The sequence below is a fragment of the Leopardus geoffroyi genome, chromosome C2 (assembly GCF_018350155.1).
Source record: "Leopardus geoffroyi isolate Oge1 chromosome C2, O.geoffroyi_Oge1_pat1.0, whole genome shotgun sequence".
NCBI classification, from domain to species: domain Eukaryota; kingdom Metazoa; phylum Chordata; class Mammalia; order Carnivora; family Felidae; genus Leopardus; species Leopardus geoffroyi.
The window spans coordinates 79130911-79146087 of NC_059333.1; the positions used below are offsets into that span (position 1 = coordinate 79130911).

At 45.4% G+C, this 15177-nt stretch overlaps 1 long non-coding RNA gene across 1 annotated transcript in view; it reads right to left on the reverse strand.

The window, feature by feature from the left end:
• The window catches only part of LOC123611098, an 81467-nt gene extending 66290 nt beyond the window's left edge, over positions 1-15177 (reverse strand). Inside the window, exon 1 of the long non-coding RNA XR_006718430.1 lies at positions 15027-15177. This is a non-coding gene — a long non-coding RNA (uncharacterized LOC123611098). The remainder of the gene's footprint in view (positions 1-15026) is intronic.

Consider the following 15177-nt stretch of genomic DNA (forward strand, 5'->3'; position numbering starts at 1 on the left):
TGTCATATTCTAAATCCCATAATTTTCCACTTTAGCATACTGTTTCTGTATGTCTCAGCTTCCTCATCTATAAAATTTAAGAATGAGATAAAACGTACCTAGCTCAGCACTTGACATACAGCAGGTGCCCTATAAACAGCAGCTCTTATTATTTTGAACACTACATTCTGAAGACTTGTTATACCGCAGGTCTTACAATTTCAGGTATATACTCAAGAACGGTAGCTATTTATTATCAATCATCATCCCCATACACAACAGCCTCTACCTTCCCAGGCTTATCTTTCCCCTGATGTGTCCTTCCAAAGCGTTGTGTTCCAAACATGGGAGATCTAAGCAGAACAGCTAAGGCAGGATAAGAATTAAACTTGCCTGTTGATGCTGGAATGTTGAGCAGACAGCTCAGGTCTGGTGACAATAACTACATCCACTCATAGGCTAGGGGAGCATAAGGCAACAAGCTATCCAGGTACAGGAGCCTGACAGATTTGCCAAACTAGGAGCCGGAGTACAGGGATTTAGAGTGGGCAATGCCTGAGGCAGAGAGACCACAGCTTTGGAAAGGCCAAATCACGAGTCCAAGCTACCCTTTCTGGCAAAAGCCAAGCAAGACTTTAGCTAGGAGGAAATAAAGCTGAGTAGGAAGATCACCAGAAAAAAGAAAATAAAAACCAGGACTAAAGCAAAATCCAGTTGAAAAGAATAGAGATTAAAATCTACCTAGCTCTTCTGAATATGACAGACGAGTCTTTTTTTCTCCTGTGACTTAAAAAGAAATAACCCTGCAATTCTCCTGGCCATAAATTGTAGATACATTTGCTTAGAATGAAAGCACCAAAACATTCATGGGAATTATATTCACCGAAGTCGAAATAGTATTTTCCTCTGTAGACAATAAAGGGGAGGGAAGGCAGGAGGAAGAGGGAAGTGGAAGGTGGGAGCTTCAACTATGTGCGTTACATTTAATTTCTTTGGAGGAAAAAGAAATATGGCAAAATGTTAGCATCTGTTTTCTGATGGTGAGTACATGACATCTGTTATATCTTTTCTGTATGATTACATATTTAATAATTTAAAATAAAACATAAATATATATTTAAAAATTAATTATATAAAAATAAATCCATATTTAAAGTTAATTAATTGTGATTGTAGAAAATCTGGGAATTTTATGAGTAATAACATAGGAATATAATGAGTTTTTAAAGATATGATGTCAGCTATTTCAAAGTTCTGATGTGATATTTCTAAGGTATAAGAGGTCTCACCCCAATAAGAACTCATGTAAAACCATTGTGGTAGATTTACATACTGACAGTCCATATATGCGTGTTAGGAGGAAGATTTCAAGATTCTTCACATCTACCATCTGGCCAACCATTCCATAAATGCTCAACTATGAACTCCTAAACTGGCTGGACAGAAAGTCCCATTTTAAGATAAGAATTAGGATCTTATACTCTCATATGGAAAGAAAATCTAAATGACTTCTGAACAATCAAAGCTAATGTTATAAATTTCACACATAACATTTATGGATGGAAACCCAGCAAGGATAAAGAACAGAGCAACACCATCAACCCCTGGATCGAACTGACATTTATAGAATAATCTGCCCAACAAGAGCAGAATACACATTCTTTTCAAGGGCACATAGAACATTCTCCAAGATAGACCATATCCCAGGTCATAAACCTTATGGATGTCTCTCATGGAGCAGAGACCTTCAGACCCTCACTCAGAAAAAGGCCTCATTTTACATAAAACTGTTAGACCATCTGGAGTCTCTGACCATAACATGACAGGAGAGAAAGCAGAATTGCTTCACGATGGGCAACACTCATCAGTAATAGCTGGCTGCCAAACCATTTGGGTGGAGACAAAACAGCTATAAAATATAGACTCAAGGGCCCAAAGTAAGCAGTCTGGAGCCATCTAGTTCAGGTGCAAAGCGTAACAAGCTCAGAAATGCCCAGAAACAAAGCACTGTGCACTGGCATACTTAATGGTTTAGTAGAAAGAGCATGGGAGTCAGCTGATGAGGGTTTGGGCATGGCTCTGACACTAACCCACAAGAGTCTATGGGCCTGTCTCTTTCACTTCTTCTTTCTGGGAACTAGCTTCCTCTTGGGCAAAATGGAGTCACTAGAAGCTAGTGACTAGATCTCCAAGATGATTTCCACATCTACCTCTCTGTGGCTATTTTTGTGTTCATTCTAATTCTCTTGGGTCTTCAAGGAAAGGATGAATAATTCTTGGTAATTTTCATGTTTGAAGTCAGAGGACAGTGTGAGACCTCAGAGGGCATATTTGCTTACGTGCACCAGCTTATTCCACCCCTACTTCCCACCCCCCGCCACCAATTCTGGATCTGCTCAGAAGTATCCCAAAGGGTTCCACAAGGACATATTTACAAACAGCTTCCAAAAAGCAGTAAAATGGCAAAACAAGCCTTGCAAGAGAAATTCTGTATACCAGACAATTTAATTCTGAACAATGGACCACATGAGGATGTATAAATAACTAATTACGCTGGACAACATGAACAGCTTTTTTGGATGATTGCAAAATTGGGGAGGAAGGAAATGTGATGGGTATTTATATATTTGGGCTTCAGTCAAAGATTTCATATTCACTCTTAAGCAATTTGACTTACAAAATTAGCTCAGACAAGAACACGGTCAAACGACTCAAAACTGGCAGAGTCTGCTCTCAAAGGAGGATGGTTTGTGCCCAAGCGTCCAGAGGACTGGCATGGAGAATGGGGTGTGTCCTCTCATCTCTGCAAGATGTTTAGTTAGAGATGCCTTGGTTTCCACAATGACCTAGAGAAGTAGAGACTGGGGCATTTGTAGAAAGTGTTTCAACGGGAAGTCAAGCTCATCTTGTTGTCACACAAGTACATATTCCTGGGTACTCAATTCCACATTTTCCCTGATTCCCTACTGTGTGATTAGTACAATGACAAATCTTGGAGATGCATAGACTGGATCTCTGTAGGAGGCACGAGATACCTTGCTTACCACTGTATATCTGGTACTGACCTCTGCCTCTGGTACCTACATACTAGGTGTACCTACATACTAGGTGTACAGAGATACTTTTTGGATCAATGACTTGTTGAATGAAATGAGTAACACACAGTCCTTACCCAAGCAGAATCCTCAGTCTAGTGGAGGACATAAAACTGTGTAATTCTCTCTAATCCAGAGCAGGTGTCAATGCATGTGGTCACTGAGGTGCCAAGGGCTCTGTGAGCACAGAAGAGATAGAGCAGTCCATTCTGATCATAGAGATTGGCAAAGCTCTTTCATTCCTCCTGCAGGGCCCTCACACACCCATTTTTCCATTGCTACTTTCTGCCTAAATCCTGTTTATCTTCATAACATCACTTCCAGAGAAGCTTTCCCTGACTCCACAGATGCAAATAAATACTCCCTCTCTTCTGCATCGTTTTGCCTCAGGGCACCATGTTCTTTTTCTTCCAAACACATAGAACAACTCATTATTAATATTTACATATGTGTTTATTTGTGTAAAGCCTACTCCTGCACGACTGAAAGCAACAATGTGTGTGTTGTTCATGGGTATCTCACCAACACCTAGCATGATGCCTAATGCGCAGGGGTGCAGAGGACATTTTTTAAGTTGTTCATGGGATACACGAATAACTCTCAACAAAGGAAGTAGAATTTGACCAGGACCTTGAAAAGGGGGGATGGAACAGCATAACCAGAAGCAAGAAGAGGAAAGGTACAGACAGGAGACACTGACCTGGTCACGAGGAGCAGACCAGTGTTTACCACAAATCATGGGCTAAGGAATAGCAGTGGGAACAATCAGTGGTTTTTGAGTAAAAGAAATAAAATGACCAGAGCTGGAACTTGCCAAAGTGGCTCAAGAAGCTCTATGAAGGACTGACTGGTAGAAGGAGAAACTGGAGAGAAGGAGATAGTTCTGAGGTTCCTAAAATGCTCCATGAGAAAAATGATGGAGGTCTGACTGGGGCAGCCCTAGGAGGAATGAAAAGATCAAAGACATGGTGGCAGGAGGAGTGAATGGAATTATATGTGCAGAGAAAGAGAAGAGAATTCATCAATAGCCCACAAGTTCCCACCTGGGAAAGTGGGGAAGGGAAGGGATCTGTGAGCAAAGATTGCATACACAGCAAAACACGGAGGAGCACGGGAATGAGTGAAGTAAGAGAATCTCATGTGGAACTCTGGTGTTGGAGGTGTTGAAGAGCCATCAACAGCAACTACCAGGCAGAAGGAAGGAGTTCAGAACTATGACGTGAATTAGGGCAACACCTGCCCAGAGTGTGTACTGCAGTTGTTAAGCCTTAGATGAGAACTCCCCGGGACATATCGCCTCCATTTTCCTGCACAAAATCTCAGTGTGAGCCTCAGACAATGACCCCAGAAGAGGGGTTCCAGAATCCCCCACAATGCTAGCACCCTGTTTCTGCCTTCTTTGCTGGATACTAGACGGCAGAGGTACACCCTGCTAGTCATTTAATTGTGGCATGTGTGTAACCATTCATGGCTCTTGGATCCTGGAAATTGCCTTTCTACCTTGAGGATCTTCTTGACACTCTCTCCTGCTGTGCCCTTCCAACCAGTGACTGTGCCCTGAGCTTACCCTGCACTAACTCTTTCCCACGTTAACACTCCAAGTAGCCAGATCTGAATACACCCAGGCCACATTGAACCTGTGTGTTCATCAAGGATATGATGGACTTGGAGAGAAAAAACACACAGAGCTAGAAAAAAATTCGGCTGATGGTAGAAACCTTAGCTTTGACTGACAGCAAGATCACACCCTTAAGTGTTTCCAAACTTAAATAATGGGGAAAAGGGGCGCCTGGGTGGCGCAGTCGGTTAAGCGTCTGACTTCAGCCAGGACACGATCTCGCGGTCCGGGAGTTCGAGCCCCGCGTCAGGCTCTGGGCTGATGGCTCAGAGCCTGGAGCCTGTTTCCGATTCTGTGTCTCCCTCTCTCTCTGCCCCTCCCCCGTTCATGCTCTGTCTCTCTCTGTCCCAAAAATAAATAAACGTTGAAAAAAAAAATTAAAAAAAAAAATAATGGGGAAAAACAGCCAAGTGCCAGACTCGTGTGAAGGAATTTCTCAAGGTGAAGGGTACCACATGGTTAGTTGGTCATGACAGGTGACAGAGAGAACATTGTTTCTCACCGGTCATCCAGGGTCGGGGTTGGACAGGGGTGCCAGACTGATGCAGACATGCTCAGCTCTCAAAGAGTTTTTCCTTGAAGGACAAAGACAAAGGCAGGATGAGAACTCTACCAGCTGCTTCCTTCAGGAAACCCTGCTGTGGCAGAAGTAGCCCCTCACAGATCCGCCAAGAATGAAGCTTTTAAAATTACTACCGACAAGGACACAGGGTCAGAAGTTTCTAGAACTACTTTCCACTTGAGTCAAAGAAGCACAGGGGAGATGGGGGTTCTGCTGTCAGATGTGAGTGATTTTGAACCCTGGCCCATACTCTGACCCCCTGGAGATATCTTTGGAGGTGAAGGGGGGATCCTACCTAGTAGCTGACGATCTACACCAGGCATTTGTTCTTTTCAATGTCCCAAAGTGTTTATCTTGAGCCTTTCTGCAGGAGCAAGAATATTAGTGCAAGGTGAAGGGTTCTGGAACAGAACCACAGCATGCCCCTCCACCTCTCTAAACAATGCCTGCCATTTTGTCTCAATTTCAAAATTACATATCTTGTCTTTGGTAGAGATATTTTTTTTCCTTACCACGAGAGGCAGCAAACTTGGATGAGAAAAGGTGAAAGAAAAAAAAAAAAAAAAAAGAGCACCCTTTGCCTTCCAGTCTCTTGGTTTCCCTGGGCCTCAGTTTCATCAGGTGTCCAGACGAGGGGACGATCCTTGCTTGAGCATTCTCAGGTCGTTATGAAGAGTAGTCACATGTGCATATGGGAAAAGGCTCTGCACTCTTAAACTCTCCACGCATCAGAGATTATAATCATACACTGGTTAAACCCACCAGGTAGATTTTCCTCTACTACCTCAATTGCTCTCCATTTTCCCTGAGGGTCATGAAGTATGTTAAGAGGCAGTCACTGGCCGCCTTGGGCTGCCGGCTCCCTGTTGGTGCCAACAGTGGGACTATGGAGCACAAGGCAGATCGGCACCTCTGGTCTGCAACAGCTATTTGCACTGTTTATGTTAGAGTACATAAAATAGGAGAGGAAAGTAGACTTAGTCCTGCCGTTCGTACTCTTTAACAAATCATAGCCATGCTGATCTGAAAAATTTGGACCAACCAGACTTGCCTAGAATGTTCTCAAAATAAGAGAGTTTATTTGATGGATGGGAACCTGGAGCCAGATCATCCTGGGTTCCGGCCTCAGTGGGCCACTCCCTGGCTGGGTGATGCCAACAAGGTCACCTAACTTCTCGTTGGTATAATGTGGCTTAATACCATCAACCTACAAAAAGAGTTTTCAATATTAAATTAAACGAAGTAATAACTATGAAAGTGTCTGTGACATAGTAAGTCTCTACACATACGGATTTCCTTCTTTCCCAACAGGGACAGAGAAAAGAAGTAATAAAAAGAAGAATAGTAATAGCAGGTAATGTTTAAATAGCATTTATGGTATAGAAGGCACTATTCTTGGAACTTTAATTGTATTGGCTCAGTTAGCCTTCACAACTGTTTTCATCTTCATGTCATAGGCGGGTGAGCTCAAACTCAGCATGATTAAGTACCTACCCAATGTTACGTTGCGCACAGGAGTAGAACCAGGATATGATGCAGGCCGCCTGCTACTCAACACGTTGCACTCACCCACCTCGCGATAGTGCTTCCTGTGATTGCGGATATTAACCCACAGGGGTCCCTTCAGCTTTGTTCTGAGATTTGATACATAGGCTTTTATCCTCTTATTAATATGGAATCACTTTCTAGAAAATATATATTCTAATTGTTTTTTTTATTTTTTTTAACGTTTATTTATTTTTGAGACAGAGAGAGACAGAGCATGAACAGGGGAGGGGCAGAGAGAGAGGGAGACACAGAATGTAAAACAGGCTCCAGGCTCCGAGCTGTCAGCACAGAGCCCGATGCGGGGCTCGAACTCACGGACGGTGAGATCATGACCTGAGCCAAAGTCGGACGCTTAACCAATCAAGCCACCCAGGCGCCCCTAATTGTTTTTTTTTTTTAATATTGCAAATGTGCTTTCCTGTTGCTTGTAGGGATTTAGCTTCTGACAAGCTTGCTAATTGAATGTTTTTTTTCCTCCACCTAACCTACCTTTGCAAAGTTCACATGCAGTTATTTATCATTTAAGAGCATCATATATGTAAACGGAAGTATGTTTATTAAAGTTAGAATGAACAGCGGTTGATTTGATTTCCCTGATTGGGTAACTGGGGAAGTGAACAGGTAACTGGGTATTTACAGAAGAAGGTCAGCAGTGGTTCCTGGGAAGGGCCAGTCAGATCCATTCCAGAAGCCTTTGCTCAACCTTGTTTCCCCCAGAAGGACCCCACTGTGGGTCAGGGAAGGAAAACACTGTGTGCACATTTGCCTATGGCTGGTTCATTCTCTCGAAAGCCACACTCTGGTCTGATCTACTCTGACACATGCCGAGGCACTGATGTCTGCAGAATGAAACCAAACCTTGGCTAGGCATCAAGGGTCTCCACCTTCATCTGGCTCTAGACCACTTCTTCCATCATGCTTCAGACCCTGCTCTTCCCCAATCACTCCCTCCTCTGGGCCCTTGCACTGCTGGTACCTTCCCCTTTCACTAGTAAGTTTTCAAAACTGTTTAAACTGCACCTTCCCCACATATATGTCCCAGATACCCTCCATCCAGAACGGATCTTTTTTTTTTTTTTTTTTGCTTGAGTTTCCCACTGTATAGAATTATATTGCTATTTTAGAATTGATCACTGATCATCTTGTGTGTGTGTGTGTGTGTGTGTGTGTGTGTGTCTGTTCCTTTCACCAAGAGAGAGCCCCTAATTGGTAGGGTGAAGGTGATACTCATCTAGGAATACTCCCACAGTCCATAAACACAATTCCTGAGGAGAGGAAGCTTTCAGTGAATTTTGGCTTACTTGAAATGAGCTTCTAACCCAGTAGAGTGAAATCATTTTATGACTTTGCTTTGAGTTGACAGCCCACCCCCAAAAGCTAAACCCACCAATGAACTTTTCCTCCAGTGGCTGTTAAGATAGCACAAGCCATCAATCTCAGAGACAGAGGGAACACTCAGCTTTAAGCATCTGGAGATTTACTTAACTAAAGGTGTCATTCTACCAGAAAGTATGATTGTGATGCCTCTTACCATCCAGGGTATGAATAAAAATAATTATAGTGATAAATTCGTGGCAGGAGCCATTGATTTTTAGAAAGGAAAATTAATAATGCATCATGGAATTGTAGTTATAGACTCTCACTCAGGTATCCTTTTCATATTCCCAGATAAGAAAAATTCAAGCTATAGCACTTTACAGTTGGTACATCAACATGACTTCATTCTCATACCAACATAGAAAAGCTGGACTCACTCTCAATTTACAGAAAAGAAAACTGAGGACCAGCCAGGCAAAGAGACAAAAAATTATTTAGTGCTGGATTTGGGTCTCACACTCAGGACCCCTGCCTATATCCTGGGTGCTCTTCTCCTAGGCTTTGTGCTGTAGACTGAATGTCTGTGTCCTCCCCAAATTCATGTGTTGGAACCTAATTCACACTGTGATGGTATTTCAAGGTGAGTCTTTGGGAGGTGGTTAGATCATGAGAAGGAAGCCCTCATGAATGGGATTAGTGGCTTTATTTAAAAAAAAAAGAAAAGAAAAGAAAGAAAAAGACCACAGAAAGTTCCCTCATTTCTGCTGCCATGTGAGGACACAGTTCTCTGTGAACCAGGCAGTAAGCCCTCATCAGACAAAGGAACTGCCAATGCCTTGATCTTGGACTTCCCAGTCTCCAGAGCTGTGAGAGATAAACATATGCTGTTTCAACCACTCAGTCTATGGCCTGTTTGTTACAGCAGCCCGAATGGACTAAGACACATCGCTCAGGGTCTCAGAAGCCTGCTCAGGGTAAGGTTTTCAGATGAGCAGTTTCCTCTCCAGGCCCTCGGGGTCCTTGCAGAAGTCTCGTCTGTGTTTGTATCACTCCAGCCACAGTTGGTGAAGTACAAGTTAGGTATCTCAGCTGTGGAATCGTTCATTCCAGAGTGTTTCCATGTTCTCTAGTAACATTTCAGGTTGTTTTTGTTTTTCTTCAATCCAATTCTTCTGTCTTCAAGAGATAACTATACCTGGGGCGCCTGGGTGGTTAAGTCGGTTGAGTATCAGGCTTTGGGTCAGGTCACGATCTCGCGGTTTGTGGGTTCGAGCCCCATGTCGGGCTCTGTGCTGACAGCTCAGAACCTGGAGCCTGCTTCAGATTCTGTGTCTCTCCATCTCTCAGCCCCTCCCCTGCTCATGCTCTGTGTCTCTCTGTCTCTCAATAATAAATAAACGTTTATAAAAAAAGAAAAAGAAAAAAGAAATAACTATACCCTAACTCTCTAAACCACTCCTTCTCCTCATCACTTCCACCCTACACAATACATTGGCTGAGTCTTTCAAGCAACTTCTTTCAAAATGAAATTGGTGACCTAACTGTACTCAGTGGAGTAAAACATTAATTCACAGTATGAGCTCCCTGGTTGCCCAGAACAAAGCTTGGCAAACAGAAGGTGTTCAATACATATTGACCGTTGAATAAAGTAAACAAAACAAGAAATAATAATATTAATAAGCATATTACTTAGAGTCATGGAAGTAATCACAATAAAAACTAGAGCAAGGATGGTTAGAAGTCATTGCCTCCGAGTGAAATGACTCATGGTGGGAAGGGCATGAATCAGGAGACTGCTGCCTTCATTATATGCCTTCTGGAGTATTTGATTTCAGGGAGGAGTCAGCCTAATCCAACTGAAGCCTTTGCTCAGTTCCTACCTGCAAACACTGCACCCTCCCCACCTGAAAACGGCAAACCACCCACAGCACAAAGGCCCTGAGTCTCCACCTGTTTTAACCATGTGGCTGTGTTACTGTAATACAAATCCGAACCTTACATATATTTTACAAATCAGTTTATATTTTTCACGACTTGCAGTTTGTGAGTCATACAAAGGACCACCAGCCTCTATCAAGCGTCCTTTCTTCCACTCGCCTTCCTGTAGCTTGGAAACACAAGGCCAAATGGAAGAAATAAATAAAAGCTGACGGGGGACCACATTGCCCTTTCACACATTCCACGCCGTGTCTTGCAGAACGGTTTGCTAAACCTCTCCCCACCAGTTTGGTCAGGAACCCATAGCGAGAGCACACAGGAGCCCCCATCCACTCCCATTTCGTGCAGAGGGTGAAGAGACAGTCTCTCCAGGTTGATCTAATAGAGCCCCGGACATAAACCTCTCCCCACCAGTTTGGTCAGGAACCCATAGCGAGAGCACACGGGAGCCCCCATCCACTCCCATTTCGTGCAGAGGGTGAAGAGACAGTCTCTCCAGGTTGATCTAATAGAGCCCCGGACATGCCCATGGGACTTCCAATTAGCCTGGCACTGAGGGTGCGTGCGGATGGCTATCATACTGGAAATGACACTACTGAAGCAAAAGCTCAAAACAAATGTTCAAGGCTGAAATTAAAGCAGAGAGATGAAGATCAGTGGGTGGGAGGAAAGAAATGCGTGCTCTGGGCTCGCCTGTGCTGCCCAAGTGGCTGAATGAGTCACATGTCTGAACCATAGGCTGCTCCCCAAGGACAGGAGGACAAAATCCTGCCCTGCCGGCCTCACGGGGTGGTTGTGACAATTGGAGGAGATACTGAGCGTTAAAAATTTTGGGGAGCCATAAGGCTCTGTGTATTTTGAAAGATTTTTGTTATCAGACATTGGGCTGGAAAGAGAAGGAGAAATTGTTTTTTCCCCTGGCCTGGAACTTTGACTCACAGAGTGGCTGTCTCAGCAGCTTTGGGGCAGACCTAAGGGACGAATTCTGGCCTCCTGCCTCCTGTCCCAGTTGTTAAAATCCAGCACAGCTCTGTAGAACAGAATGCATCACATAGATGTAATCTTTAAAAGCAAACCCGGAGGGGCCCATGTGCTGCCCTCCAGGCCCTCCCTGCAGAACCCCTGGAGGGACAGTCCGGCTGGCTCTCTGAAACCTGTGCTTTCTCCCCAGGTTTAACCTTTCAGAGGCAGATTCAGAAAATAGACACCAAGGGCCTACTATTTCTGGGAAATCTTCCTGCATTTACTTGAATCCTAACAACCCTGGGAGGCAGGTGCTATTATCCCCTGATTTTCAAGATGAGAACGGAGATGAAGGTTCAGGAAGCTATGCAAAAACCTGCATACAATTCAAGGCCCGAGTCTCCAGACCTTCATGGTGACTGGATGTGGGGCCAGGAAACCAGCTTGAACAGTGTCAGAACCTGTGCTCCAGGCTAGGCGGGGTCAGAGGTGGGGGGATACACCACAGTCCGAACTCCAGGAAAGTTCTAGAAGCTTCCAGGAGGGGCTTCTCTACCCCAGCAACAGTACTGCCAGCCTTGGAGGAAGATGTTGAGAGGTTTTGCCTTCTCATGTCTGTTCCCGGCTTTCCATTCTGAGAGGTCCTTGCAGGAGACTGTTATACCCATGACAGATCTCCAGGGGTCTCCCTATGGCAGGGGACCCTCTCCAAGTGGCATGCTCAAGTCAATTTCACCCAGGCAGAGGGGGCATGACCTGCACAGTTTCCTAGCTAGCTATGGCCTCATTTGAGAGAATCTGAGTTCCTTGTAGCACCTGGGGAAACCTACAGTAGGTTCCAGAGGGGCCTCTTAGTCTCTGGTCAAGACAAGACTCAGTTGAGAGGGCTATCATCCTGGACGGAAGGCAACTGTTATATTCTCTAAGGATTTGGGGAGGCCCTGCAAACTTTGTCTCAGAGTTTTTTCTATCTACCTTGATGATACAGATTCCAGTTCAAGATTAGAGGACACTGGCTTGAGAGTACCCTTAAACTAGAAATTTCACTGAATCTCTGGATCTAGAGAAAACTCTGGCACGAAGGCTGGGACCCCAGATGGAACAGGAACCTCTGCTGGTAGAGGGTATGGGTATTTCCACGGGCCTAAGAGGCATCTCTGCTCCTGGTCTCCCCAGAAGTGGTCTCCACTTCTTACAACTATCCTTTAGGTCAACCCCTGGTCCCTCCAGCTCCCACTCCAAGCCACAGGGAGGTATGCGCACCTCAGGGCACCTCACAACTCACAGACTGCCTCCCTGACTGTAGCCTGAGGCTTCCTGGTCTGGGTTTGGGGGAATCAGGCTCTGTGGCTGTAGGAACCTTGGGCCCAAGGCAATCCTGTTTTTGGTACCCAGCAGCAGGAATCACCCAGGCCTGGGCCCATCACATGGGGCCATGTATTGTTGGGGCTCCAGGAGGGCTGAGGGTATGAGAGGGTCAGCTTAGGGCTGCTGTGGAGGACAGGCAGAAATTACCACATAGGCCCTTTCTGTCCTCAGCCTCTGAGAGGAAGCGGCTTGGCTTCCCTGGCTGGTGGCAGTGGTCTGGTAAGGATCTGATTCTGATACCTGCATTCTGACAAGGAAGGCAGAGATCCTGGCTGGGCCTCTCTATGAAGGCCTCGAAAGGGATATCTGAGGGGGCGCCTGGCTGGCTCAGTTGGTAGAGCACCAGACTCTTGATCTCGGGGTCATGAGTTCGAGCCCCACAGTGGGTATGGAGATCGCTTTAAAAAGAAAGAGAAACAAAGAGGGAGTGAGGGAGAGAGCAAGGAAGAAAGGAAGAGAGGGATATCTGAGGTTGGAGATGGGCAGTGATGAGGGAGCATAAAGCAAGCTGACAGGCCATAAACACTCCCCCCCCCCCTCAACCAACCCTGCAGCACACCTGGCTGCCCAAGAACAAAGGAAAGGGGAAAAACAAATGGCTAACTGATAGAGATCATAGTCCTGCAGGACCTGATCCATCTATTTACAAATATTTTAGTAAATCACAAGAAAAGGCAATCTTGTCAATAGCCTAATCTCCAGAAACCTATAGACTCTGTTTCCTGGAGCCCCAATATCACCCCTCCATAGTGATATGGGAAACAAAGGCAGAAGGAAATGGCAGATAGAACTCAATTTCCTTATAACCTGCAGCCCACTGGCAAATACTTGAGGTGGGCGGAGTGAGACGTTTTTCAGGAACTCCTTACTGTCTTAATGCTAATACTTTGCTAGAGGGAAAACAACCTTAGCTTGACACTCGCTAGGCCTCCAGTATCCTGTGAGTCTTTAGCATATGAAAATCCAACTGGAAGCTTCCCATGCACTTTACCTCCCCCAACTCCATAGTACAAAACCAGTGTCTCATCTTCCTGCCCATGGGTCCTGTAGCCGTGCTTCAATAAAATCACTTTTTTGCACCAAAGACTTCTTCAAGAATCCTTTCTTGTCTGTCGGCCTTGGACCCCAAGAACCCCACTCTCACCCCCAAAAATCTCATCAGGTGGAATCTGCAGGATTGGGACAGAAAAGGGGGCAGTCACTGAATTTCAGGCCTCAGAGTCCAAGGTGTCTTTGGAGGGCACTGGATACTAATTTGAACTAGAAATAATTCAGAGAGAACTTGTGTGTATTCTAGCTCCCAGAGAGGAGGAAAGGATTTGATAGTGCCTGGAGCATGATCTTGCTTGGAGAACTGCAGGAGCCACTTCTTTCCCTGCAGTCTGTGGAAATAAGTTCAGAGGTCTCTCATTCTGAGCTTTCCTACATCAAGCAGGAGAGGCCACTGACGGGCAGGGTCCTGTCAGATTCCTCTGGCACAAACCCAGGAGCTCACAGTAGAAAGACTAGGTGAGAGTGTGGTTTAGCACTGTCCGGGCCAGATTGCAAGACCCTGGAGGTTTCAAGTACAGTCAAGCCCTTCCACTCCCACATCCCCTCCCCCCAGGGGTTACACAAAGTCCAGGCTTATGGGCACAAGCAACTTGTCAGGGGAACTTAAATCTAGGCAAAGGGCGAAGGCTGCCAGGCCAGCTGCTAACTCAGGAAGGGCCTAGGAGGGTCCTGGGTGGCAAGTGGAGCATGACAGATAGTTGGGGACCAGCAGTGAACAGAGATTCAGGTAGCAATGGGGGTTGGGGGGCCTAGAAGCAGGTGCACACCTGGGCCAGGCTCGGGAGCAGGCTGGGTCCTGTTGGGGTAGGGAACACGAGAAGAAAATCAAGGGTATTAGTAAGAAGATAGGATCCTAGTCCGAGAGTTTATAAAGGCAGGGGTTCAGGGAGAGGAGAAGTAGGATTGGACCCAGGTTCCAAATACAGGCAGAGGATCACAGCACCGGGGCCAGGACTCACAGGTTACTTCTGTTCCAGCACTACTGACCCAGGGCTCCTTAAGTTCTAACGAACATTTTTCTTAATAAAAGCAAGATTTACCCATTGCAGAATGTAGGGCCAGGCTGAGCCTTTACAGGGCCTACATGAAATCTGGTACAAGTTACTGGATGGAAAGCTAGTGAGCCAGGAGGGGGCTACAGAGCCTGATTGCATCCCTAAATCCCTGTTTGACTTTTACTAAATCCCCTCACCTCCTTGGACCTTAGTGACTCTACGGGGGTCACAGCAGAGGCCTGTGAAGCCCAGCATCCCAGAGGGGCCTAAGGGACCCATAAGGAGATCAGGGGTCAGAGAAGAGCAAGGCTCAGAAAGGGAGACCACAACCCTCAGCCCACAACTGCCTATGACGGTCATTTTTTTTTTTTTTTTTTTTTTTTTTTTTTAAGAAGGCTCTGTTTTTAAGTTGAATGTGTTGAGTTTCCATATAAGCTTTTAGGTAGAAGCCACAACAAGAAAAATATAAAAAGGAAAAAAAAGGGTGGGGTAAAGAATAGAAAAGGAAAGAAGGAAGACAAGGAAGACCAGATGAGAGTGCTGGGCTAGATGGTCTCCAAGCGTCTCAGTCCTGCTGGGCGCTGACTCACCACGATGCTCTCCTGCCCACATTTTCAGGAACCATTTCTGTTCCTTTCTGCCATCCTCACAGGGAAGAATCCATACATAAGCCCAGAAAAAGCCAGTGGTTAGATCTCATTTCCCAGCTCTGAAGAGTGCTGGCTCGCAGAAGAGGAAACT